At 40.5% G+C, this 16,763-nt stretch overlaps 1 pseudogene across 1 annotated transcript; it reads left to right on the top strand.

The window, feature by feature from the left end:
* The first annotated feature begins 5,572 nt into the window (after positions 1-5,572).
* On the top strand, positions 5,573-6,364 carry LOC311626873 (periodic tryptophan protein 1 homolog; annotated as a pseudogene). Its single transcript has one exon. The product of its transcript is annotated as a periodic tryptophan protein 1 homolog (transcript).
* Positions 6,365-16,763: the final 10,399 nt, after the last annotated feature.

The following is a 16,763-nucleotide window of genomic DNA, read 5'->3' as shown; positions in this document are numbered from 1 at the left end:
ATAAAAACCATTTACTGCCCTATCCTGTTTGGCTCAGTGGATAGAGCATTGGCCTGCAGACTGAAGGGTCCAGGTTTAATTGAAGTCAAGAGCACCTATCTAGGTTGCGGACTTTATTCCTGGCCTGGTCAAGGCACATGCAGAAGGCAACCAACTGATGTGTTTCTCCCATATCAATGTTGTCACATCAATGTTTCTCTCTCTCCCCCTCCCTTCCAGTCTCTCTAAAAATCAATGAAAAAATATTTACTGGCAAATACATTTCTCAAACTAATGAAATGCTTGTCTAGTCTACTGTGCCTCATTTAAAAAGTGGAGGATGGTGTGACTTTCAGAAAGAAGCTGAGTGATAACACGTATTAATACAGGCAAAGTGTATGCCATATCAATTTAGATCTCATTGGATTCAAAGCATAACTGACGTAAACATGTGATGTTCTCCTTGTCCCCATATTCTTAGTACGGAGATCTGAAGGGGGACATTCTTTCTGTGTTAATGTTGGCAAATAGTGTTCATTGCTATCAATATGCCATCTATTTAGAATGAGCAGAGATGACATTTTTCTGTTTTTCCTTTAGGGTCATAAAACTGCAAACTGTCTCTGCTATAGATATTAACACCAGGAGCAAAATCACTCCCTTAAACCCTGAGAGTCCCCCCCCCCCCCCGCTTCCTCCCCAATATGTGGATTATCAGTGATGATAAGAAAAAAAGAATAAAGTAAAATCAAAAGTATCTTTGAAATTTGTAAGTCCTTTTTGACAGACTAACCACTTCCTTTGATTTTTTTCAGTGTGATTAATAGCCATAGGAGTTATGTAAAAAAAATTAATCCAAAGTACATTTGTATTTGATTCTTTTTTATCTTTCTTTATTTCAAGGAACACAGGAACTTAAAGGATTTCCTCTCAGTGTGTTACTTTGCTCTGTCAGCATCAGCTTGGATGAACGTACTGTGGAGACTGGCATATCAAGTAGCATAAAGCACTGGAGTGCTAGATATTGCCTCTGGCACGAAATGTACGGCACTAATAATACTTCATTTATCCTACTACTGCCCGCAGAAAACCCGTAAGTGCTAAGCATAATTCATTTTGTCTGCACTAGCTCACTAATCCTTTTGCATTAGCACTTTTCCAAGGTGTCCATTGTTGTTGGCAATTGTCTTCCTGGTAGGAGACACTCCAAGTTCTAGATGCCAAGGAGTTAAAGTGGTATGGAATTATTAAATCATTGAATTTCCTCTGTGAGGGATGCCCGGTTAATAAATCTTTTTGTTATGCAAATTTGGCCCATGGGAAGTCTGTCATCATTAAAGATGTAGAAGCAACTTTGCCAAGCATGTAATGCTTTGTCTTCTTGGAAAATTTAGTATCATAGTTAGGAAAGTTTTAGGAAATGAACTAAAGTACAATTGAAACAGGTTTCAGTGCTATGGGAAGTTACCTGGTGCCACTCTCTTATTTAGCTTTGCCTCAGTGGTTTTGGTGTATGTATTTTTATGTTTTTTGTTTTTAAATTTGGGGTCTTGGAAACATTTATTCAGCTGAAATATTTGGAAGAAGTCCAATGCAGAAAATGCACACCAGGGACTTTTCTCTGCAGTCTGGACGCCTGCCTGCTTGGCCTTTCTTGTCTTTCATCTGCTGCCCCCAGCATATTCCCATCACCCGCCGAGGACTCCTCAGAGTACAATTTAAAAAACACTCCGCTAGACCATAACTACTTGAGGGAAAATTGAATTGAATTTCATTGTCAAAAATCACCCTGTAGAGAGCGAGGTAGAATAATAAATTAATTTATTTGTTTACTCATTTAATTAGGTTTACATATGTACAGCAAGCATGTCAAACTCAAAGGCTAACACGGGCCAAATGAAGAAGGTTTAAGTTGATGTGGGCCGCCAAAAAACAAAAGCTTCAATTTTCATAGAAATGTAGGTTTATTTCCCTTAGAAACATGCTGAATACAAAAGGCTGAAATAAATGGGTAATTGTTAACATAAAGTAGAACAAATTAATTTTTTTCTTGAACATTAACTTACCAGACACTGAATAACTGCAAAAATTAATAAGTAAAACACAAATAAACTTATTTTTCTTGTTCTCTGAAAGCGATGTATTTCCTGTTGCACACATCAAACAAGTCCATCCAAGACTAATGTTGTGATAATCGGCTGCTAATATATTTGCTGCTAGTATTAGTGGAGAGAACGGTGCACCTCCTTGTAAGGAGCGTAAGGGAAATGAATGCAACACAATTATAGTAATAATGAACGTTGTAGTTCCTTATTAATAATTACACTGAGTGGCCAGATTATTGCATATCTCAATGCATAATAATCTGGCCACTCAGTGTATATCCTATATAATAAAAGGCTAATATGTAAATTGTCTCCTGGACCAAGAGTTCCACCAGCAGGCAGGCCGGTCAACCACCCATGTCCTCTCCCTCTGGCTAGGCTGGCTGAAACCCAACCATGCACAAATTCATGACCAGGCCTCTAATATATATATTATAGATAGATAGATAGATAGATCTATCTATCTATCTATCTATCTACCTATCTCTATATATGTACTGAGTGGCCAGATTATTATGAATAATCACTGATAGAGTGATTATTATTATCTCTGAATGCATAATAATTTGGTCACTCGGTGTATATATAACAGGGTATTGTAAAAATTAAGCTATGAAATTTTTATTAAAACATTTCCTACATATGGTTATATTGGCTGGGCTGCAAACATATTCAATATAGGCCACATTCAGCCCATGGGCTGCGAGTTTGACATGCTTGATGTACAGTATTTTTATGCTAGGCATAAACATAATTTCTCACTTCTAAATGGACTAAGGAAAGAAAATAATGTCTAAAAGTAGTGCCTATAGAAGACTTTGCCTTTTTTTTTTTTTTTTTTTTTTTTTAAGTCCCTAGTGCTTTTTCTCAACTGGGATTCAAGATTCTAGATTATGCTGAAGCTGGTTTAGCTCAGTGGATAGAGCATTGGCCTGGGGACTGAAAGGTCCTAGGTTCGATTCTGGTCAAGAGCATGTACATCCCCAGTAGGGGGTGTGCAAGAGGCAGCTGATTGATGTTTCTCTCTCATTGATGTTTCTAGCTTTCTATCCCTCTCTCTTCCTCTCTGTAAAAAATCAATAATAGATAGATAGATAGAAAGATAGATAGATAGATGATAGATAGATAGATAGATAGATAGATAGATAGATAGATAGATAGATACATTCTGGGTTATGTATTACTGGGTGAGTTTCTAATTTCCAAAGAAGGAAATTAGAAAGAATCCAAACTCAAGCTCAGACTAAATGGAATAAAGTTGAAGTCTCAGGAGAGAAAAGAGCATCAATATAATGCAAGAAGACAAGGAGTGGAGGTAAGACATGACACATGCAGGTTCCGGACAGCTCTCTTCTCAGCGGAACTCTTCTGGAGTTCCTAAGGGGTGGGTGGCAAGAAAAGACTTTCACAGATGCAGATACCTGTCATATCAGGGTGCCCTCAACGCATATGTATCCTGTGAACAAATAGGCATTTGCTAGTGCAGACATATTGTGCAAAGTACTGAGGGAAGAGAAGAGGAGGAGTTAAGAGAGGGGCAATGTTGAGTTTAGGGAGGCATTTAAGATCACCTAACTAGGTAAATAGAAGTATGTCATTTAGACAATATGTACCAATACATGGACAAACCTGGCAAGTAGTTGAGTATTGTTGAAATTCAAAGTAAAAAGAGTAGGAGGAAGAGAGTGTAATGTATGAAAGGGAGGAGCAGCCTGATCAGGAAGGGCAGTGCTTCTCAGGTAATCAATTTAGAGACTACCATACCTTTGGCACAGGGGGAGGGAAGAGAGAAGTCTGAGGGGGGAAAGGGTTCATGAAGAAATATGATGCAGGAGGTTAACAAGATCAGATTTTTATGCTAGAATAACATAGCTGAGTGAGGGAACACCAACAGTACATTGACTGATAGAGTGATTATTATAATTATAAAATAGACATTTCCCAAACTGTTTTAACTTGAAGCATTCCATGCTTAAAAGTATTACAGATTACTACTAAGATAATAAAGTTCTTCATAGCTTTTGTTTTCAAATTGAGATGACATTATTTAATAATACTATATAATTTACAGATGTACATTATAATTCATTACCGTATACACTATAGTGTGCTCAGTAAGCTGGCAGATAGATAACTCTTTAATTCACATTTCCTATTGAATCAAAATAAAGTTGTCTGCAGAATCTGGTAACAGAATAAAAAAACCCACTTTATTATTCCTGGCGACATTACACTAAGGAAATAAATGCAGACTCTGAATGCATACTTTGCATATCGACTATATTTATAATTTACATCTAAGAGTAGGATTATAATGAATGAATAGGAAGGAATTCTGGAAAAGTTGTTCATGATATTCAATCAGCAGAGTAAAAATGTTTCAAGAGGAAGAAATAGAAAAATATGATAATGCCTTTTAGAAGATTCATTAACACTATTTTTAATTTTTCAGCTTTATTAAGGTACATTGATGAATAAAATTGTAAGATATTTAGCATGTACAATGTGAAGATTCAAAATATATATATAGAGAGAGAGTGTAAAAGGATTCCCCCCATAGGGTTAATTAACACATCCATAAACTCACATGCTTACCTTTTCTCTGTGTGAGAGACATTTAACTTAAACTCTCTTAGCAAATTTCAATTATACAATAGTGTTATCATCTACAGTCATCATGCTAAACCTTAGATCCTCAAAACCCATTCACTTGTTGTAACTGAAAGTTGTACCCTTTACCAGTCTCTCCCCAGTCCTCCCATCCCAAACCCCTCACAACCACTTTTCTATTCTGTTTCTATGATCAAGAGTCAAACTTTTTTTTTCTTCACTTGTGATAACATGCAGTATTTGTGTTTTCCTCTCTGACATACTGCACTTAACATAAAGCCCTCCAGGTTCATCCATGTGGTTAAAAATGGCAGGATTTTCTTCTTTCTCATGACTGAAAAATATTTATATATATATATATATATATATATATATATATATATATATATATATATATATCCATTTTATATGTATTCATTTTGTATCAACATAAGATGTTTCCATATCTTGGCTATTGTAAATTATGATGTAATGAACATAAGCATACAAAAACCGCTTCCATTGAATGGTTCTGTTTCATTTGCATTCTGCAGGCCGACGCTCTATCCACTGAGCCAAACCGGTTTCAGCTGGTTCTGTTTCATTTGGCTCTTTCCCAGAAGTGAGATTACTGAGTCATAAGTGCATAGTTCAATTTTTAATTTTCTGAGGAAACTTCATATTGCATATCAGTTCACATTGCCACCCACAGTGCACAAGGCTTCCCTTCGCTCCACATCCTCACCAGTGTTTGTTAGCTCTTCTCCATTTGATTATAATAGATATTTTATCAGTTGTGAGGGGGATCTCACCATGGTTTTGTGATTAGTGATGATTTGTGATGTTGAGCACCTTCTTTTCATGTAGTTGTTGGCCACTTGTATGTCCTCATTAGAAAGATGTTCATTCGGGTCCTTTGCCCATTTTTTTTAAGTTCCTCAGCAGAAGGGTATACTGTTGCTGCCCTGTACGATTCATGGAATAAGCTGATTAGAAACCTGCTGGCAAGTACATCAGAGGCCAGCACTGTGATTCTGAGGGATGTGTCCTTGGGGAAACCAGCAGCTGGCCTTGCAGTGCACACAGACAAGGCTCAGACTCTACAGTTTCATCCATTTGAAGCATAAGACTCCTATTTCCAGGTCATATAATAAGTCGGTGGCTTTGTATGACTGCCAAACTCCAGAGGAAAGCCTTCGAATGTGGCGATTCAGCGGGCAGATTGAGAGAGTGACTTGGAATCACTTTTCACCTTGTCGTTTTTTGGCCAGTACAGATGACTGCTTTGTGTATAATTTGGATACACGTTCAGATGAGCCAATTTTTACACTTAATGCACAGTGATGAAATCTCTGGTCTTGATCTCAGCAGTCCAATCAAGGATTGTCTTGTGACCGCGACAGCAGACAAATAGGTGAACATCTGGGACATAGTGGGAGATAGGCCAATCGGGCTCAGCGCAGAGACATGAACATGAGAGTTCTCTTCTGTTCTGCCTGGTGCCCTGCCCTGCCATTTATTTATGCCTTTGGAGGTCAGAAAGAAGGGCTCCGGGTCTGAGATATCAGCACAGTCTCTTCAGTCAATGAGGCATTTGGAAGATGAGAAAGGCTTGTTCTTGGTAATATAAGCAATTCATCTATGAGTGGCCCTTTGGGAGTGGGCGCTCAGGTACAACAATGGAGTCTTGATGAGGATCATCCCATTTCCTGTTTTGTCTACCATAACTCTTAGAGTTTGGCCTAAAAATATTCCATAGAGTGACCGGAACAAAATTCATTTCCTACACCAGACATCCCTCTCTACAGCTGTGGTGGCAGCAAAACAGGGCCGCTCTGCATGCTTGCCGTTGAGTGTGTAGTGTACAAACTCCTGTTGCAGGTCTCTTTGGAAAGGGTAATAAAATTTTTTTTTTTTAAATAACCCCTTAAATATGCCATCTGTCACAGGTAACCTAAGTTTGTAAACTAGCTACTAATTTATATAATTTTTTAAAAGAGGGAAATCCTGTAATTGTAACAGATGGGTTAGCCCAGGCCAGGAAGGGTTGTGGTTTGGCCGAGATTGCACAGTCGGCCACGAACAGAGGCAGGAGCCGCAGGGAGAGCACTTTTCAAACCAACTGTTCTCCAGTTAATGCTCATGACTTAGTGGTGTTCTCAGTCACTGCTAGTGGCCTTAAACAACTCCTTAGACCAGTGGACTTGACATATACAGAACATTCCATGCAAAAGAACAGAATACACATTCTTTTCAATCATACATGAAAAATTCTGCAGGACAGATCATGCTACCCCACACAACGTGTCTCAATTTTTACTTATTTATTTATTTTAGGTTTTCTCTCCCCACTCCCCATTCCCTCTGGTAATCACCATACTGTTTTCTGTGTCTAAGAGGTGTTTTTTATTTGTTTGTTTGTTTGTTTGTTTGTTTGTTTGTTTTTCTTAATCCCTTCAACTTTTCCATCCAGGCCTCCCCCTACCCCTCGACACAAAACCTTTGCCCTCTGATAATATCAGTCTCAATAACATCTTTTCCAATAGTATGAAACTAGAAATCAACTACAAGAAAACTGGAAAATTCACAACTATGTGGAGATTAAACATCATGTACCAAACAACCAATGGATCAAGAAAGAAATTAAAAATAGAGACAAAAAACAAACAAACAAATTAAAAAACAATAGAAAAGAACTAAGAGCTAAATTTTTGAAAAGCTAAAATTGACCAATCTTTAGACTCAGAGAACTCAAAAATCAAAAAGTGATACCATAGAAATGCAAAGGATCATAAAAGACTACTATGAACAAATTATGTCCCAACAAATTGGACAACCTAGAATAAAAGGAAAATTACTAGTCTTTCAAAGAAAAATAAAATCTGAAAATAGATTACTATTAATTAGAGAGATTGAATCAGTCATCAAGAACTTCCCAACAAAAGTCCAAGACCATATGGCTTCACTGGTTAATTCAGCCAAACATTTAAATATTAATTAATACCAGCTGAAACCGGTTTGGCTCAGTGGTAGAGCATTCGTCTGTGGACTGAAAGGTCCCAGGTTCGATTCCGGTCAGGGGCATGTACGTTGGTTGTGGGCACATCCCCGATAGGAGGTGTGCAAGAGGCAGCTGGTCGATGGTTCTCTCTCATCAAAGTTTCTCTCTATCTCTCTCCCTTCCTCTCTGTAAAAAAAATCAATAAAATATATTTAAAATAATAATAATAATAATAATAATAATAATAATAATTAATACCAATCCTTAAACTCTTCTTTAAAAAGAAAAGAAGAGGGAATACTTCCAAACTCATTTTATGAGACCTGCATTTATTACCCTAAATTATGGCAAAATCAGAAAGGGCACCACAGAAAAGAAAATTACAGGCCAATATTCCTGATGAACACCTATACTAAGAAAAGCCTAGGTAACCCTTGCACAACTCCCTCACATAATCACAAGATGGCTGCCCCCACATCATCACAAATTGGTCACTCACACATCATCACAAGATGGTCACCACAAGATGGTCACCACAAGATGGGGAGGGCAGTTGTGGGCGATTAGAGCAGCAAGGGAGGGCAGTTGGAGGCAAACAGGTCAGCAGGAGAGAGCAGTTTGGGGCGATTGGACCAGCAGGGGAGGTCAGTTGGGGGTGACCAGGCTGGCAGGGGAGGGCAGTTGGGGGCGATAGTGCTGGTAGGGGAGCTGTTAAGCATCAATCAGGCTGGCAGGGGAGCATATAGGGGGTGATCAGGCTGGCAGGCAGGAGTCAACGGTACCGGATTGTGAGAGAGATGTCCGACTGCCTGTTTAGGCTCCATCCCTGTGGGACATCCCCCAAGGAGACCCAGATTGGAGAGGGTGCAAGGCTGGGCTGAGGGACAACCCCCCTCCACGCATGAATTTCATGCACCAGGCCTCTAGTAAATATATACATCCTCAGTGAGCCAGACTGGTATGTCTCAGTGGCTGAGCATCAACCTCAGGAGGTCACTGTCAGAGTACATGCCCAGGTTGCAGGCTTGATCCCCAGAAGTGGGCATGCAAGAGGTAGCCGATCAATCATTCTCATCATTGATGTTTCTATCTCTCCTTCTCCCTTCTTCTCTGAAATCAATAAAAATATATATTTTTAAAAAGAAGCAAAATCTGTTGACCAAATACAGAGTGGGTTAAAATTAGATTTATTATTGTTTGTATGGAAAATAATACAATAATTGATAAATATTAATACAAGAATAAATTCATGTGTTGCATACTCACAAAAAACCTACTTTTGCCCCACTAAGTATGCATAGGTTTTACCTGTGTGCCCTTTCTATTCTGTTCTATTGTAGTATGTATCTGTTTTTCTGCCAGTATTATAATGTGTTGGTTACTAAAGTTTGAAATCCGGAAGTATGTTGCCTCTAGCTTTTTTTTCTTTCTTAAGATTGCTTTGGCTATTCAGGGCCTTTCATGTTTTCATTTCTTTGTTTTCAACTTACAAATTTTAGCATTGTGTGTTCTATTTCTCTGAAAAAAATGACATTGAGATTTGGATAAGGATTGCACTCAATTTATAGGTTACTTTGGGTAGTACAGACATGATAACAATATTAATTCTTCAAATACATGAGCACCAAGTATCTTTCATCTTTAAATTAAATTGATTGAAGTAACATTGGTTAATAACAGTATATACATTTCAGGTGTACAACTTTATAACTTAATTATCTGTATACGCTATTGTGTATTCAAGACAAAAGTGTCATTTCTTCCTTTACTATATATTTAATCCCCTTTAACCAATTCATGCTCCCCTCGTCTCATTTACTCCCTGGCAGCCACCAGCATGTTCTCTGTGTGTATTCACTTGGTTTGATTTTGTTAGTCCATTTGTGACATTTTGTTTTATATTCCACATATGAGTGAAACCATAATTTTATTGTCCTTTTCCATCTGACTTATTTCACTTAGCTAATACTCTCAAGATCCATTCATGTTGTCACCAAAGGCAGTATTTCATTTTTATGGCCAAGTAGCATTCCATTGAACACATATATTTTCTTTCAATAACTTTCCATTTGCTTGTGTCTTTTTCAATTTAATTTTATTCCTCAATTTTTTATAATTATCATTGTACAGATCTTCACCTCCTTCATTAAAATTATTCCTAGCATTTTATTATTGTTGATGCTATTGTTTGTGATTGTTCTTTATTTATCTTTCTGATAGCTTGTTGTCAATGTATAAAACATAAAAGATTTTATATTAATTTTGAATCCTACAACTTATTGATTTTTTTAATTAATTCTGATAGTCTTTTGGTGGACTTTAGAGTTTTCTCTATTTTATATAATGAAAGCTTAATAAGCTAAGTGTCCAGTCGTCTAGTTGGCCATTCAGCCAATCAAAGCATAATATGCTAATGATATGTTAAGGCCACTCAACTGCTTGCTATGACCGGCACTGACCACCAAGAGGCAGATGCTCCAACCAATAGGTTAGCTTGTTCCTGGGGTCTGGTTAAAGGGGACTGAGTGAGATGAGCAGGACACACTCTGGAGCCCTCCTGCAGTCCCTCCCCACCTGACCAAACTTCTGCATCCCTCTCCAGCCCTGATTGTGCACCAATAGGATTTCTTGGGCTGGCCTACACCTTCTCAGGATCTGAGACCCCTCAGGGGATATTGGAGAGTTGGTTTTGGCCCCATGGCAGAACGGCAGAATGGCAGGTTGCTATGATATGCACTGACCACCAAAGGAAAGACACTCAATGCAGGAGCTGCCCTCTGGTGGTCAGTGCACCTCCACAGGAGGAGCGCCGCTCAGCCAGAAGCTGGGCCCACAGCTGGTGAGGGCAGCAGTGGTGGTGGGAGCCTCTCCCACCTCCACAGTGCTTGACATTCCCTGCGGGTTCCCAGACTGCAAGAGAGCTCAACCCAGGCTGAGGAACCCCTCCTCGAGTGTATAAAATTTGTGCACCAGGCCTCTTGTATAATATAATGTCACCTATAAATAAAGACAAGTTTGCTGCTTCTCCTCTTATTTGGATGTTTTTAATTTTTTTTCTTTCCTAATTTCTCTGGTTAGGACTTCCATTACTACTTTAAATAAAAATGGCAAAATTGGGCATCCTTATCTTGTTCTTGAGATTAGAGGGGAAAAAAATCAGCTTTTTACTGTTGAGTGTGATGTTAGCTGTGGGCTTGTCACCTTTGAGGTTTATTATGTTGACATATGCTACCTCTGTATATAGATTGTTGAGATTTTTATTTATTTATTTATTTTTTTTTTTGTATCATGAATGGAGGTTATTTTCTCCTCTTCTACTTTTTTTGAAGACTGAATATTGGCATAAATTCTTCTTTAAATGTTTGATACAATTCACCTCTGAAACCATCTGGTCTTTTATTATCTTTTTTGTTTTTGTTTGGTAATCCCATCTTATTTCTTCTTATTGTTTTCTTTTTTTTCAGATTTTCTATTTCTTCATGATTCATATATGTAAGTTGTATGTTTCTAAGAATTTATTCACTTCCTCTAGGTTGCCCAATTTGATGGTGTATAAGTCTTTTGATTCTTTGTATTTCTGTGGTATCAGTTGTAATGTGTTTTTTTTTCATATCTAATTTTATTTGAGTCCTCTAAAAATTTATTTTATTTATCTTTCAAACAACAGCTCTCTTTTATCAAAGTTTTATATTTTTTATCTCTTATTTGTTTTTGTTCTGATTATTATTACTATTTTCTTCATTCTAATAACTTTCAGCTTTGTGCTTCTTTTTATAGTTTCTTAATGCATAAAGTTGTTTATTAGAGATTTTTTTCTTAATGTAGGCATATATGGCTTGCTGCAAACTTATTTCTTAGATATTTTTATTCTATCCCAATTTTGGTATGTTGTGTTTTCAATTTTATTATCTCAGATATTTTTAATTTAATTATTGATTTCATTTTTGATTATTAGCTATTTAAGGGAATGTTTAATCTTTACATGATCATTAATATTGCTATTTTTTGTGTAATTCTTTTCTAGTTTTATATCATTGTGATTGGAAAATAAGTTAGATATGGTTTCAAAATCTTATTATAGTTATTGCTACTTATTTTGTGCCAAACATATGATTTATCCTAGAGAATATTTCATATACACTTCAGAAAATGTGCGTTCTGCTAGTGTTAGTTATGTTGTTCAGTATATATCTTAAAGGTTCATTCAATATAATGTGTTGTGTAAGTGTAAGTATCATTACTGATTCTCTCTCTAAAAAATCTATCCAGTTATGAAATTGGGTATTGAGTCTCCTGCTAAATCTCTATTGCTGCTATATCTCCCTTGAGCTCTATTAATATATGCTTTATGTATTAAGACTAGAGAGGCGGTGTATGAAAATTCATGCACTGGCTGAAACCGGTTTGGCTCAGTGGTAGAGCGTCGGTCTGCAGACTGAAAGGTCCCAGGTTTGATTCCAGTCAAGGGCATGTACCTTGGTTGCGGGCACATCCCCGGTAGGGGGTGTGCAAGAGGCAGCTGGTTGGTGTTTCTCTCTCATCGACGTTTCTAGCTCTCTATCTCTCTCCCTTCCTCTCTGTAAAGAATCAATAAAATATTAAAAAAAAAAGAAAAAAGAAAAAAAAAAAAGAAAGAAAGAAAGAAAGAAAGAAAGAAAGAAAGAAAGAAAGAAAATTCATGCACTGGAGGGGGTGGGGGGTCCCTTAGCCTGGTTTGCCCCCTTTCCCAGTCCAGGAACCCTCAGAGGCAGGAGGTGACTCAGCGATCAGGGGAAGGCGAAGTCCCCATCATACCTCTGCTGCTGCCACTGCCAGCAGCGCAAGCCTCAGCCAGCCCTGTTTACCTGAGCCTTGGGCCAGTCCTGGGCAGCTTGGCAGCCAACATCTGAGGTTTGCCTGTGACTAAGGCCAGCCCTGGGCAACTGTGGGGCTAAGGGGACTATAGAAGCAGGTGCACAGAGGATCTGGACACATCTGGGGGTGGGCCTGGCCTTGATGCATGCCTGCCGCCCCACAGGGCTGAGGGGACTGGGCACTGCCATCTGTGGCTGTGGCCACTGCCATATTTGAAGGTGTGGCAATCATTTAGCATAGTTCCTCCTTATTGGCTGTGGGTGCCACCATATTTGTGAAGGTGTGATGGTCAATTAACATAGTCCCTCTTTATTAGATAGGAGTAGAAGCCTGGTGCATGAAATTTGTGTGGGGGCGCAATCCCTAGGCCTGGCCAGTGATCAGAGTGCAGTAGGGCATGTCCCTGCTAACCCTTTGTCCCTGGGCAGCACCTGGGCCCCAGGGCTCCCATGCACCCCCCTCCACCTGAGTCACAGCACCTGAGTCCCCACTCAGAGATGCAGTGAGTGTGGCTGGACACCAAGGGCCAGGGTGCAGCATGGGCCTCCGGGCTGCCCAGCAGCACCTCATAGGACTGGGCAGGCAGCATGCTATGTCCCACCTGGCCTCTGAGACCAGCTCCTGTGAGAACCCAAGGGATGCTTGACCAGCCCCTGCCGTTCCTGTGGCTGCGGCCCTTCTCACCCAGAAGAGGCTGCGCTGTTGTGGGGTGGGGCTCCTCGTGGGCGCCTGGCACCTGAGTGCAGGGGCGTCCCTGGCACACGAGCCCTGGAGGGCAGCAGGGGGAGTGAGTGCACATCAATGAGTGGTCAAACTCCTGGTCTCCCAGTTGAACTCCAAGTCAAACAACTGCCTGAGGGGACAATTTGCATATTAGCCTTTTACTATATAGGATGTTCTTATGTTAGCATAGAAGTTTACATATATTACACACACTTGATTAATTGATGCCTTTATCATCATATAGTGACTTCCCTTATCTCCTGCTACAATCTTTGACTGGAAGTCTATTTTATCTGATATAAGTATAGCTGTATAGTTACCTCTCCCTGCTTTTATTGGATTTTCATTTACATGAAATATTGTTTCTATCTCTTCACACTTATGTATGTGTTGTTTTTTTTTAAGCTGAAGTGAGTCGTTTATAGGCAGCATATGAGTGGGTTTTGTTTTTTTATTCATTCAGGCGCTCTATGTCTTTTGATCCAAAAATTTAGTCATTACATTTCAAATACTATTAATGAATATGGAGGTACTATTGCTAATATAGGTATTTCTGTGCAACTTGTGGATGCAAGCCCTGATGACTACCTGAGATAGGTGGTTTGGGGCCCATACCTTCTGTGGCAACTGGAAAAGCTGGGGCATCAGACATGTAAAGCTCACACTAGGGATATACTGGCAACTTGCTATGATTGTTGCAGTGAGCTGGATGGAGAGAAGGAGGGAAATATCCATTGATTTCTTCAGTCTCTTAGGAGGATCACAGCTAAATTAGCAGCCAGACCATCAGGCAGCAGCTTGTCAAGTATGCAGATAGATCCCTTTCACGGAAAGACTCAGGGATGGGCTTGTTTGCCTTCAGGAGCCCAGGGAGAGAGCCAACATGTTTTGACCTGCTTCCCCTGCCCCCTTCAATCTTGTAAGACTCATGAATGAAAGCTGCTTTGCTATCAGATCCAGGTGAGCCTGGTGACAGCTCCTCACACATCTCCTGCAGAAGCTAAAGCACTAGCTTGTGTGTTACAAACTCCTTTCAGGGAGATACAGATCACTTTGTTTTGTTGTGAGAACAGGCTAGACAGATAAGGTGGAGGAGATGTCTGCTAATATGCCTGGTCTCTCGGGAGAGTCACAGCCAGCCCTTAGATGTCTGCTAAAACTGGAAGCCAGACCCATAAGCAGCTGCTTATGAGGTATCAGATGAATCCACTTTATAGAAAGATGGGAGATAGGCATTTATGTCTGTTCTCTTCAACCTGGGCCTAGGGAGAACAGCCGTGTGTTCACCATTAACAACTGCCTCTTGGGCTCAAGGCTCAGGGCAGAAGCGGCCAGGGAGGCAAGGGCTCAGTGTGGGAGCCTCCTGTTCTTTCCTGGACCATCCAGGACCACCCAGGGAGAGGCATCTGATCTGAGTCACATCCTGTGGACTCTTAGGTGTTCTCTAGGAGGACACTGGCCATGAGAGACGAATTGAGGTTGTGCGTCCTACACCTGCTGACCAAGTTCTTGGAGCACTGTGCCCAGAGGCCCTCCACTGCCTCTTAGCCGCTGGCCACACCCAATGCCACTGTAATGTTGATTCAGGATTTTTGGACTGGAACACACAGTGTTGCCCTGGGTAGGATGGTTCCCTGGATAGTTTGTCCCTCAGAGTTGAAGAATGAATCCATGGATAGAAAAGGTGGACATTTATAAAGAACAAGTACAAACTTCCACGTCGAGAAGGGCAAAGAATCTCACAGCAAAGACACCCACGTGGGGAGGGGGAAAGAGGTCCCCTGCCCAGTCCCTTCTCCCACACTTTATAAAGGCTGCAAGTCCCTGTTTCCTGCCCTCTGATTGGCCACTATCCCCCTTTTTGATTTGGTCACTATAGCAACTCCTGAGAATAAACCTCACATGGGCCTTGCCAGGCCCTCCTCCCTCATTTGTCCTCCTATTCCTTCTGGGCTTTCTTTGGGCTTCTTTATTTTGTAAATATAAGCCTTTTGCTACCCCCAGTTCCCTTGTCTTATGTAAATGTAGCAGTTGCTGCTCCCTTGTCTTATGGAAATGTTACTGCATATGGCTCCCTTGTGTTATGGAAATGTGCCCTCTCTCAGCTCTGTAGCCCTGTGTTTTTTCCATGAGGCCCCTTAATTTCTAACATTTTTCTAAACCTGCCTATTTCCCCTTAAAAGTTTCTATTTTACCCCCCAAACTCCTTTCAATGCGCTGCCTGGCTGCTCATTCATGGCTGGGTACCCTGTGCTCCTGGTCTGAAAGACAGAGAAACCACATGGAGCAGATGCTGGACCAGATGGCTGGGTATAGGCCCCAACTGGGTCAGCGTGGTGGTGCTTGTGTCTTCCTGGAGAGACCACCGGCAGGTCACACGCAGGCACTGAAGGGATGGGATGCCACTGCTGGCCAGGACTGCCAGAGCCTGGTGACCTTCCTGTGTGGTTGGGTCACGGGGAAACACCTGGATGGAGGCACAAGGTGGCTGGGATGGCTTTGGTCACAACTTCATACCTGAAGAGCCACCTTGGGGCAGACTGCTGGTTCAGGTTCTGATGTCATGCCTTTTACTAATAATCTTAACCTACTTATGGACACAATCATGGTTGCAAAATTTTTAATCAATTTCTACCCGCATACCTGTGACCAGCCAAGTAAATTTGACAAGTGAAAGAACAGAGTAAAGCACCTTTTTGATAGATTAAATAGAGAAGTGCGGAGACCAGGATGGCAGGACACAGGCTTTATTGGAGTGAAGGTACCCCTGCCGGCTGCTTCCAGAGAGAGGGGCAGAAGAGAGCGAGGGCCTAGTGCCGGGGTATAAGCACCTTTAAGGATAGGGGACGGGGCTTAGGGCACTCAGCACAGGCTGATTGGTGATTAGGGACCTAGGGATTTAGGAATGGGGGCTTGGGCATTTGGCAGGTGTTGATTGGTGGTTAAGAGCTCAGGAATGTCTGGCCACAGGTGGGGTTTACATCTGTCCATCAATGGAAGAAGAAAGGAGGATCTATCACTTCTGAGACATTTTTACCTGCATCTCTATAAAGGATAATTCAGCCAGTGTTTTAACTCCTGACAAATAGTTAATGGAGTGTTAGGACAAAGGCAGCTGTGTGGCTCTTCTCTGGTTGGGGGCAATGAGAATGTAAAGACTTGTTTCTCCAAAGAAATGTAAAAGAGAGGGTAGTTCATAAAATGGGAAACCTGGTGCTGGTTGCTACATTTACATAAATATCAATGTGAGACTCATCACTCCACAATTTCATATGCTACTGCCAGTCAGTTTTTTATCAAGGCAATGGGTCAGGGGTGAAATGGTGAAATTGAAACAGGCATTTTAGGGGAAAACACGCAGGCTTAGGAAATTTTTAGAATTGGGGTCCATGGATAAACAGGGCTACAGATTAGGAGAAGGTACACCTTCATAACACAAGGAAGCCAGGTGCAGTTACATTTCCATAAGACAAGGAAGCAGCAACAAGTACACCTCCATAACACCAGGAAGC

Source organism: Pipistrellus hanaki (assembly GCF_964339955.1).
Source record: "Pipistrellus hanaki genome assembly, chromosome: 8".
NCBI classification, from domain to species: Eukaryota; Metazoa; Chordata; class Mammalia; order Chiroptera; family Vespertilionidae; genus Pipistrellus; species Pipistrellus hanaki.
This window is presented reverse-complemented; position numbering and strand designations above follow the sequence as displayed.